Source organism: Vipera berus (assembly GCF_964194415.1).
Source record: "Vipera berus genome assembly, chromosome: 1".
In the NCBI taxonomy this organism is placed as follows: domain Eukaryota; kingdom Metazoa; phylum Chordata; class Lepidosauria; order Squamata; family Viperidae; genus Vipera; species Vipera berus.
Window position 1 is genome coordinate 359,133,022 of NC_138202.1, and position 12,584 is coordinate 359,145,605.

Genomic DNA, 12,584 nt, shown 5'->3' on the forward strand with positions numbered 1-12,584 from the left:
ATGATTGGTTACAGTTTAAACAGTTCTACTATAAAAGCCTGAAACATTTGACAGTTGACAGTTGACTTATGTGTATTGAATAAACTCTTTCATTGTGAACCACTCTGAGTCATTGTCTACCTGAACCAAACACCTACCTCGGAAGGATGGAAGGCTGAGTCAACCTTGAGCCTGGTGGGATGCGAACCTGCACTAATTGCAGGCAGCTGGTGTTACTTAAGGAGGCATTAGCCCACTATTCCACCAGTGGAACAACCTGCCTCCAGAAGTGGTGAATGCTCCAACACTGGAGGTTTTTAAGAAGAGACTGGCCAGCCATTTCTGAAATGGTATAGGGTTTCCTGCCTGAGCAGGGGGTTGGACTAGATGACCTCCAAGGTCCCTTCCAACTTATTATTATTATTATTATTATTAAACCTGGCCTTTACATTGTTTAATATCCTGGAATTTGTAGCTTCCTAAAACATCCTTTCTTAATCCTTCCAACCAGCTCCTTCCAGCAAGCAATCTTTGGTTCATGATGCCTACTTTTAAAAAGTCTAGTTCTGAATTTGAGCCAATTGGGATTTTTGGGGGGATTTTTTTAGTCTAAACCTCCATATGAGATTTAAATATATTTTTTCCCGGAAGACCCATTAAGAATGATCCATATGAAAAGACCTCTTCTTCTGGATCAATCGTTTCTCTAATATAATTGCAAGATGCCTCTCAAGTTACTGGAATAATATTATAATTTTTTCTAGGGGAGTGTCCCAATCTCACTTTTCAAATAAACGCTAAGCAGAAAGCAGTTCTTAGCGGGTGACTAGATGTGTCTCAACAAACTTTCTGGATTTCATAATTACGGCTAGTCCTTGACACAATCATTCGTTCAGTGACCATTTCACACTTACAACGGGACTGAAAATTGTGTCTTGTGACCGGTTTTCACCACTGGCGGGATTCAAATATGCAAACAACCGGTTCTCTGTGTGGATGCTGCTTCCAGAAGTCCATTCTGGGCCTGGGCAACAAAAAATTAGCTACCGGTTCTGCCGAAGTGGTGCGAACCGGCTGAATCCCACCCCTGGTTTTCACCCTTATGACCATTTCAGCATTCCTGTTGTCCTGGGATCAAAATTCCAACACTTGGCAACTGACTCGTATTTATTTATTTATTTATTTATTTATTTTATTTTAATTCCATTTATATCCCGCCCTTCTCCGAAGACTCAGGGCGGCTTACAAGCTTAGCAGTAGCCTTCATTCTATGTATATGCCTGCTTATTAGGGCTTTCACACACACCCCAAGCGGCATTATTACAAAGTCAGCTTAATTGCCCCCAACAATCTGGGTCCTCATGACGGTCGTAGTGTCCCAGGATCTTGCGATTCCCCTTTTGCCACTTTCTGACAAGCAAAGTCCATAGGGAAGCCAGTTTCACATAACAGCTGTGTTACAAACTTAACAACGGCAGTGTTTCATTTAACAACTGCGGCAAAAAAAAGTCGTAAAATGGGGCAAAACTCCCTCAACAACTGCCTTGAGTAGCGATGGAAATTTGGGGCTCAATTTTAAGTCAAGGATTAGTGAGACCGAACGGAGCTGATCTGAAGCTAGATATTTCTCCCGTACTGGGTGTTGTGATTCAGGGTCAGCCTGTGGGGTCGGCAGTTGGGTCGGACGACTCAGAGGAGGAGGAGGGGGGTGTTGAAGAACTTGCTGAGGGGATTGGACAGCTTGATGAGAGCCCCCAGCCAGGCCCCTCTCATCTGGTCACGACACAGACCCAGCTGTGTGAGCCTGACAGCGTGGATGAAGATGACCCACAGCTGGCCCTGTTCAAGGACGCCCGACGCAGGAGGCAGTCAATCAGGAGTAAACAGAGGAAGGCAATGGGGCACCTCGGAAGGAGGCAGAGAGAGGCCATGCCCTGAACTGTATTTAAGGGGAATGTGTGGGAGGGCTGGTTTGCTGAAGGCAACCGCTTGGAATGTTCCTGTTTCATAGCTCCTGTTTCATGGTTGGTGTCTTGTCTTGCTCTGTTTTATGTGAATAAATTTGGCAGGCTTTATTCCAGCCTCTTGCCGTTTGTAAAGGGGTTGTCCCTGCTTTTGCTGCAGGGCTGGTAGCAGGCTGGTACAGAACACTGGGCAGCAACTTTTGCCTAAATAAATTGCAGAGATTGTGGGTGGATCCTTGCACAAGCTGGTTTAAAAGCAGCTGACCCAGGCAGGAAGACGTTCTGATTGGGCCTGCCGGGTGCCCTTTGCAATTTCTCCGTCTGAATCACAAAACGGGCAGGCTTCCCAGGAACCTTTGCCCTGCTGACTCATGATCATGCAAACATTCCCGCAAAGAGAGCAAGGCTGTAGGGTGTGGAGAGAGAAGAAATGTATTTGGAAACTCAAAAAGTCCTGATAGCAAAGGAACTTCGAACGCCCCACCAACTTTGTAAACCAGGTCACAGTCTCCAGTTTATTCTTTCTCTGTGCGCGCGCGCACACACACAAACACACACACAGGGCATGAGACTGTTTTCTATTTCCCAACAAAACCCCTTGTTTCTGGACTTCCTAGCAACAGTTGTCAGTGGAAACGGCCTTGGTGTATTTATTAACTCCTCACTTAGATCCAGTAAAGATCTTGGGCATTTTTTTTTCTTCAGATTTGCACAATGCAAAACAAGGTGGTGAAATTGGATCGGTCATGTGGACGACCCCATTTGCCCCTATCACGACATAAGACCGTAATGGGAAGGCTCCGTTGTGGTCATAACAGCTAGTCCTCAAGTTACGACCACAACAGTTGCCGACTATAGCAGGCAGTGCTCATCTCCGTCTCAAGGCAATTGAGCCAGTGCTATCCAAAGACCTTTTCCGCTGTTACTGGCCACGATGACAGTGTGGAGCACTGCTATCTTCCCACAGAAGTGGTACCTATTGATCTACTTGCATTTACATGGCATTTGAACTGCTAGCTGGGCAAAAGATGGACCAAGGAACTCTGGGCTGCCAGCAATAATAATAATAATAATAATAATAATAATAATAATAATAATAATAATAATAATAATAATAATAATAATAATAATAATAATAACAACAACAACAACAACAACAACAACAACAACACCAATAACAATAACCAGTGCTTTTTTTGTAAAAGAAAAAGGTGCCGGAACTCATACATGTCATACAACCCACTTTGCCTACCCTACAAGGTTCCATCCAAAAAAGGTGCCGGAACTCCGTTCTGAGCGTTCTATGAGAAAAAAAGCCCTGACAATAACAATAACAATAATAATAATAATGCGTAACAGTGATACCCATCGTCATCGGGGCACTGGGAACTATGTCCAAAAACTTTGCAAAACACATCGAGAAATTGCAGCTTCCTGCAATAACTCCAGCAAAGCTATAAAAAACTGCGCTACTCGGACATTTTAAGGAGGTACCTGGTTGACACCTAGGATGCTGGCAGCAGCCCGTGTCAACCATTAGGGCCAGTCAATTTGAGTGTTCAGTTGACTGAGTTTCATGTTTTATGAATAAAAGTATTATTATTATTATTATTATTATTATTATTATTATTATTATTTTCGAAGGGACCTTGGAGGTCATCTAGTCCAACACCCTGCTCAGCAGGAAACCCTATACCATTTCACACAAATGGCTGTCCTGTCTCTTCTTAAAAAGTTCCAGTGTTGGAGCATTCACCGCTTCTGGAGGCAGGTTGTTCCACTGGTTAATTGTTCTCACTGTCAGGAAGTTTCTCCTTAGTTCCAGGTTTCTTCTCTCCTGGATTAGTTTCCATCCGTTGCTTCTTCTCCTGCCTTCAGGGGCTTTGGAGAATAGCTTGACTCCCTCTTCTTTGGGGCAGCCCCTGAGATACTGGAACGCTGCTATCATGTCCCCCCTCATCCTTTTCTTCATTAAACTGGACATTCCCAATTCCAGCAACTGCTCCTTATACGTTTTAGCCTCCAGTGCCCTAATCATCTTTGTTGCTCTTCTCTGCACACTCTCCAGAGTGTCAACATCTTTTTTACTTCGTGGTGACCAAAACTGGATGCCGTATTCCAAGTGTGGCCGTACCAAGGCCTTGTAAAGCAGTATTAACACTGCAGGTGATCTTGATTCTATCCCTCTGTTAATGCAGCCTAGAACTGTGTTGGCTTTTCTGGCAGCTGTAGCACATGGCTGGCTCCTATCTAAGTGGCTTTCCATCTGACGAGTCCAGCGCCTTAACCTCTGAGCTACTGGGCCACACAATTACAAACCACACGAATTACAATTCCACACGAATTAGAAACCAGAAATTTTATGCTGAAAAGCAGAAATATGGGTGATCCTTGACATACCATCACAACGGGGCCCAAAATTAAGGTTGCTAAGAAAAGGCAGTTGTTAGGTGAGTTTGCCTCCATTTAATGGACCATTTTTGCCACTGTTGTTAAGCTAATCATTGCGGTTGATAAAGAGGGCAGAGAAGAGCAACAAAGATGATTAGGGGACTGGAGGCTAACACATATCAGGAACGGCTGCTGGAATTGGGTCTGTCTAGTAACAAAGAGAAGGACCAGGGGGGACAGGATAGCAGTCTTCCAGTATCTCAGGGGCTGCCCCAAAGAAGAGGGAGTCAAGCTAGGCTCCAAAGCACCTGAAGGTAGGACAAGAAGCAACAGGTGGGAACTCATCAAGGAGAGAAGCAACCTGGAACTAAGGAGAAACTTCCTGACAGTGAGGGTAATTAACCAGTGGAACAACCTGCCTCCAGAAACTGTGAATGCTCCAACACTGGAAGTTTTCAAGTAGAGACTGGACAGCCATTTGTCTGAAATGGTATAGGCCAGGGTTTCCTGCCTGAGCAGGGAGTTGGACTAGATGACCTCCAAGGTCCCTCCCAACATCCTCATCCTCATCCTCATTATTATTATTATTGAATCATGCGGTTGTAGCTTTGAACCGTCAGCAAAAGGATGGTTGGAAGTCAAGGACTGTCTATAATAGTCCAACACATCCGTGATTCAGAATGGGCTGCTTCGTTTTAGGACCTGCCCTCTTTTCTTCCCATTCTGTGCTTCTTTTGTTTTTGATTGCAATGGCTTTTGTCTGAAATGGTATATAAGGTCTCCTGCTTGATCAGGGGGTTGGACTAGAGGACCTCCAAGGTCCCTCCCAGCTCTGTTATTCTATGAAATTAAAGAGGCCCTTGAGTCAAGCTCAACTCCTAATGGTCTGATCACACAAACTATACCTTCAGTAAGGCATTTGATAAAGTAGATCACAACCTACTACTTGATAAGATAGAAAAATGTGGGTTAGATAGCATCACCACCAGATGGATTCGTAGCTGGCTGACAGGGCGTACTCAGCGTGTGGTCCTCAATGGAACCGCATCTACATGGAAGAAAGTGTGTAGTGGGGTGCCCCAGGGCTCTGTTCTGGGCCCAGTGCTCTTCAACATCTTCATCAACGATTTGGATGAGGGGATAGATGGGGAACTCATCAGATTTGCAGACGACACCAAGCTGGCAGGAATAGCCAATACTCCAGAAGATAGGCTTAAGATACAGGAGGATCTGGACAGACTCGAACACTGGGCACTATCTAACAAAATGAAATTCAATTCTGAAAAAAGTAAGGTTCTACATTTAGGCAGGAAAAATCAAATGCACAGGTATAGTATAGGTGGTACCTTGCTCGATAGTAGTAACTGTGAGAGGGATCTCGGAGTCCTGGTAGACAATCACTTCAATATGAGCCAGCCGTGTGCTGCAGCTGCCAAAAAAGCCAAGACAGTGCTAGGCTGCATTAACAGAGGGATAGAATCAAGATCGCGTGAAGTACTAATACCACTTTACAATGCCTTGGTAAGGCCACACCTGGAATACTGCATCCAGTTTTGGTCACCACGATGTAAAAAAGATGTCGAGACTCTAGAAAGAGTGCAGAGAAGAGCAACAAAGGTGATTGGGGGACTGGAGGCTAAAACATATAGGGAACGGTTGCTGGAATTGGGTATGTGTAGTTTAATGAAGAGAAGGGTGAGGGGTGACATGATAGCAGTCTTCCAGTATCTCAGGGGTTGCCACAAAGAGGAGGGAGCCAAGCTGTTCTCCAAAGCGCCTGAGAGCAGGACCAGAAGCAATGGATGGAAACTAGTCAAGGAGAGAAGCAACCTGGAACTAAGGAGAAACTTCCTGACAGATAGAAGAACTAACCAGTGGAACAACCTGCCTCCAGAAGTGGTGAATGCTCCAACACTGGAAGTTTTTAAGAAGAGACTGGACAGCCATTTGTGTGAAATGGTATAGGGTTTCCTGCCTGAGCAGGGGGTTGGACTAGATGACCTCCAAGGTCCCTTCCAACATTATTATTATTATTATTATTATTATTATTATTATTATTATTATTATTATTATTATTATTATTATTATTATTATTATTATTATTATTATTATTATTATTATTATTATTATTATGCCATTCTGCCCCACGTCAACCCTACCAAACATTGAAGTGTAAAATTTAAGATTGCTGATCGGTTCTACTTCTATTATTCACGGTTTTGCTTTGCTCTTCAAACCATTTCCGGGGCATTAAGAGCTCTGAGAAAAATCCTTTTTTTTTTAACCAGGACAGGAAGAGCCTCTGGAACAGCTCAGAGCTTTAATTATGATTTCCTGTTTATGTGATCAGGCCATTAGGAGTTGAGCTTGACTCAAGGGCCTCTTTAGAGCTGGGAGGGACCTTGGAGGTCCTCTAGTCCAACCCTCTGATCAGGCAGGAGACCTTATATACCATTTCAGACAAACAGCCGTCCAATCTCTTTTCGAAAACATCCAGAGATGGAGCATCCACAATTTCTGGAAGCAAGTCATCCCACTGATTAATTGTCCTCACTGCCAGGAAATTCCTCCTTAATTCCAGGTTGCTTCTCTCCTTGATGAGTTTCCATCCGTTGCTTCTTCTCTTGCCTTCAGGTGCTTTGGAGAATAATTTCACACACACACACACACACACACACACACACACACACACACCTCTTCTTTGTGGCAAACTCTCAAAAGTGCAGAGAAGAGCAACTAAGATGATTAAAGGCCTGGAGACAAAAATATATGAAGAACTGTTGCAGATTTGTGTTTGGCAACTAGTCTAAAGAAGGATGAAGGGTGACATGATAGCAGTACTCCAGTATTTGAGGGGCTGCCCCCCCAAAAGAGGAGGGGGTCAACATATTTGCCAAAGCACCAGAAGGCAGGACAAGAAGCAACAGATGGAAACTAATCAAGGAGAGAAGCAACCTGGAACTAAGGAAAAACTTCCTGACAGTGAGAACAATTAACCAGTGGAACTCCTTGCCTCCAGAAGTTGTGGGTGCTCCATCCCTGGAGGTTTTTTAAGAAGAGACTGGACAGCCACTTGTCTGAAATAGCATAGGGTCTCTTGCTTGAGCAGGGGGATGGACTAGAAGACCTCCAAGGTCCCTATTCTGAATTTATTTTTTTAAAAAAATTAGAAGATGCTATCATGTCTCCCCTAGTCCTTCTTCTCAACAGACTTCTCGGTTTTGAAGATTTCGAAATCCAGTTCCCATTACGTGACCTCATAATTCATCGTTTTAGCCATTCTCTTATTGACTGTAACCCATACGGTCCTTTTGCCAATTGGGCCCGCAATACTTCCTGACGTTGTCGCTCCAATACAGGAAGCATGCATTTCAAGTCTGTGTGATGATCATTTATTTAAAAAGATTTCCCTGCATCACCCGTAATTTATGACTGAGTCACGGCTGTGGTTTATACAGAACACAACGCATCAAGCAGGAAAGAATCCATTTCAACTTCTTTTTAAGGAGGTTTGAAGGAAGAGAACAGAGAAGAGCAACAAAGATGATCAGGGGAATGGAGGCTAAAACATATAAGGAACGGTTGCTGGAATTGGGTATGTTCAGTTTAATGAAGAGAAGGACGAGTGGGGACATGGTAGCAGTCTTCCAGTATCTCAGGGGCTGCCCCAAAGAAGAGGCAGGACAAGAAGCAACGGATGGAAACTCATCAAGGAGAGAAGCAACCTGGAACGAAGGAGGAATTTCCTGACAATTAGAACAATTAATTAGTGGAACAACCTGCCTCTAGAACAGGCATGTCGAACTGCTGGCCCGCGGGCTGGATGCGTCACACCGAAACCACGCCTATTCCATTGCCGGCAATGAGGAAAAAGTCCCGATACGTCACGCGACATCACGTGACGTCGCGAGTTTGACATGCCTGCTCTAGAAGCTGTGAATCTCCAACACTGGAAGTTTTTAAAAAGAGACTAGACAGCCATTGGTCTGAAATGGTGTCGGCTTTCCTGCCTGAGCAGGGGGTTGGACTAGATGACCTCCAAGATCCCTCCCAACATTATTATTATTGATCATCACACAATCAGCCAGATGTTCAGACTGGATTTGGCGTTTTTGTCTACCTATCGAGTCCTTCCCAAGGACCTGGGATAGGCAGATCTGGATGTTTGATGGTATTACAGATCTCGTCGCAGGGTGGAAGCAGTTCCTAGTAAGGCTGCCTTTTGCAATTGACTCATGATGAATTTGTCAATGCCGATGACGGTGTCCAAGTGGTGCTCCAGTTGTTTTGGGGTTGCACCCAAGGCGCCTATGACTATTGGTACCACCCTTGCTTGCCTTTGCCACACTCTTTCTATTTCTATTTGTAGGTCTTTGCATTTTGTTATCTTCTCCAGTTCTTCCTCGTCTGTTCTGCTGTCTCCAGGCACTGCCACGTCCACTCTCCAGACATTTTTGTCTTTCTTATCGACAATTGTTAAGTCGATAACAAGGTGTTATGTTGCATGTGCTTGTCTGTTTGAATTCTGAAGTCCCAAAGCAGTTTAATTTTATCCTTTTCTATGACTTTCTCTGTTTTATGATCCCACCAGTTCTTGCTTACAGGCAAATGATATTTCTTGCAGATCTTCCAATGCACCATTGTTGCTACTTTGTCGTGCCGCTGCTTGTAGTCAGTCTGTGTGATCTTCTTGCAGCAGCTTTACCAGGAGGTCCACTGTTTCTTCAGCTTCTTTGCAGAGGCGGCACTTACAGTCTGTGGCTGTCTTCTCAATTTTGACTTTGTATGCATTTGTCCTTAAGGCTTGGTCTTGTGCAGCCAGAATTAGTCCCTTGGTCTCTTTCTTCAACTTTCCTGCTCTTAGCCATTCCCAGGTCTTGTTATTATCTGCTTTCCCAGCTATTTTTTTAAATGTACTGGCCATGGAGTGCTTTGTCTTCCCATGCCTCTATTCTGTTCTTCATTTGGTCTTTCTTGTAGGCCAGTTTGGTCTCTCCAGTAGTCAGTAAGCCTTGATATATTAATTTCAGTGCATCTTTATCATTGTCCTTCAGATATTCTTCCAAAGCCATTTTTTCTTCTTCAACCATCTGATGTACTTAAAGGATTCCACGTCCACCTATTTGCCTTGGTAGATAAGAGTCTGTCAATGTCACTGCGTGGATGAAGGGCCCCTGACCCGGCGCAGATCCCGGCAGGCACCATGGTTCTCCGGGAGAGGAAGCGTCGGAGACAGAGCCTAGAGAGCTGTTGGAGGTCCAGCCGGTCTGAATTTGACCGATTGCGATTAAGAACCTTCACGAGGTCTTATCTCGCAGCGATGGAGGCAGCGAAGTCTAATTACTTCGCTGCCCTCATCACGTCCACAGATAATCGCCCGGCTGCCCTATTTGGGGTGACTCGCTCCCTCCTGAATCAGGAGGTGAGGGAGGAGCCCCTGCAGGGTCGTGCCGAGGAATTCAGTCAATATCTGGCAGATAAAATCGCTCAGATTCGGGCCGGCTTGGACTCCGACTGGGCAGAGTCTGACGATGGGGAATCGAGCGGTCTTGGGAATATTACTTGGGAAGAATTCGATCTTGTGACTCCGGAAGAAGTGGACAGGATCATGGGGAAGCTGAGTTCCACCACTTGTTTATTGGACCCGTGCCCCTCCTGGCTGGTTTTGCAGCTCGGGAGGGGACACGAGGCTGGCTCCAGGCAGTAATAACTGCTTCTTTGAGAGAGGGTAGCTTCCCCGCCACCTTGAAGGAAGCGGTGGTGAGGCCCCTCCTCAAGAAGCCTGCCCTGGACCCGGCTATTTTGAACAATTATCGTCCGGTCTCCAACCTTCGCTTTTTAGCGAAGGTTGTTGAGAGTGTGGTGGCTCATCAGCTTCCTCTGTTCCTGGAGGAAGCGGATTATCTGGACCCCTACCAATCGGGCTTTAGGCCCAGGTACAGCACGGAGACGGCATTGGTCGCACTGGTGAATGATCTCTGGTGGGCTCGGGACAGGGGTTGCTCCTCTGTCCTAGTCCTATTAGACCTCTCAGCGGCTTTTGATACCATCGACCATGGTATTCTACTGCGGCGCCTCAGGGATTTGGGAGTGGGTGGCACTGTTTACAGTGGTCCTCCTCCTACCTCCTGGGTCGTTCACAGTCAGTGTTGGCAGGGGGACAGAGGTCGGCCTCGTGGCGTCTCGTTTGTGGAGTTCCTCAGGGGTTGGTTCTCTCGCCCCTCCTGTTCAACATCTATATGAAGCCGCTGGGTGAGATCATTCGTGGTTTTGGGGTGGGGTATCATCAGTACGCTGATGATACCCAGCTTTTTATTTCCACCCCAGATCCACCCAGTGATGCCCTCGACGTGATGTCCCGTTGCCTGGAGGTGGTGAGGGTCTGGATGGGGAGGAACAGGCTTCGTCTAAATCCCGACAAGACCAAGTGGCTGTGCGTATCGGCATCTCGGGTTGTCCATTCTATTCCATCTTTATCTATAGGGGGTGAGGTGTTACCCCCCGTCGATAGGGCTCGCAACTTGGGTGTCCTCCTTGATTCACAGCTCAATTTTGAAGATCATATAGGAGTTGTGACCAGGGGGGCTTTTGCCCAGGTTCGCCTGGTGCGCCAGTTGCGGCCCTACTTCGACCGAGATGCCCTACGCACAGTCACTCATGCGCTCGTGACCTCTCGGATAGACTACTGCAACGCTCTCTACATGGGGCTGCCCTTGAATACCACTCGGAGGCTCCAGCTGGTGCATTGGCTTCCAGTTGTCTTCCGGGTGAGATTCAAGGTGCTGGTGATGACCTATAAAGCCCTAAATGGCATGGGTCCGGATTATTTACGGGAGCACCTTTTGCCGGCGTTAACTTCCCGTCGTCCTGTGCGCTCCCACAGAGAGGACCTCCTCAGGGTGCCGTCGGTCAGGGAATGTCGACTGGCGGCCCCCAGGGGGAGAGCATTCTCTGTGGGCGCGCCTGCCCTATGGAATCAGCTCCCTGTTGAGCTCCGGATGGTTCCCGACCTTCGCTCTTTCCGCCGCGACCTGAAGACTTGGCTATTCGAACTTGCCGGCCTGGACTGAGGGACTGGGATTTTAGATTTAAAATTTTAAATTTTAAATTTTAGAATGTGTTTTATTGTTCAGGGCTACTTGTTTAATTTATTTTAATTTTTATATATTATGTGTTGTATATACTGTTTTAATTGCCCTGTACACCGCCTCGAGTCCTTCGGGAGAGGGGCGGTATACAAATCCAAATAATAAATAATAAATAAATAATAAATAAATAAATCTGAGTCAGTTGCCAAGCGTCCGAATTTGGGTCACATCACCATGGAGACGCTAGGACGGCCGTTAACCGTAAAAAAACGGTCCTGAGTCCCTTTTTTCAGTGCTGTAGTAACTTCGGACGGTTACTAAATGAACCGTTGTAAATCGAGGACGGCCTGTATTCAAAGCCAGAACTGGGTTCATTCGGTTATTATTGGGGGACGAGGGGGGGGGGAAATTGCAAGCATGAGATGGAGACCCTTCTCTGTCCCCCCACGGCTTCCTCACTACGATAGGCGGAGAGATGCAAGCCCATGTCTCAGCAGTAGGAAAGCAGCGTCCGCTTGCTTCCTTTTAGAAGGATTTTTAGCAGAATGACAGAGTTGGAAGGGACCTTGGAGGCTATCTAGTCCAACCCCCTGCTCAAGCAGTAAACCCTGTGCCATTTCAGACAAGTGGCTGCCCAGTCTCTTCTTGAAAGCTCCTTCCAACGCCCCCGTCTGGCCGGCAGCCCTGGCAAGGTTGATCTCCTGGGCCCCTGCACCTCCCTGCAAACCCCCCTCCCTTCCAGCCTGATGAGGTTCCCTAGTTGGGTCGTGAAACGTCTGGCGGAAAACCACCCAGCTCAGGGGGCACCAAGGACCCCTCAGTCCTGTCCCCCTCCCCTCCTCTTTGTCCTTTCTTCCTTCCCTTCTTTCTCTCCCTCCCCTTCCTTCCTTCCCTCCCTCCCTCCCTTTCTTTCCTTCCTTCCTCCCTTTCCTTTCCTTTCTCCCTCCCTCTGTCCATCATTACTTCCTTTCTTCTTCCCTTTGCTCCTTCCTTCCTCCCTCCCTCCCTCTTTCTCTTTCCTCCCTCCCTCCTCCCTTCCTCTCTTTCTTTCTTTCTTTCTTTCTTTCTTTCTTTCTTTCTTTCTTTCTTTCTTTCTTTCTTTCTTTTTCTTTCTTTCCTTTCTTCCTCCCTCTTTCCTCCCTCCCCTCTTTCCTCCCTCCCT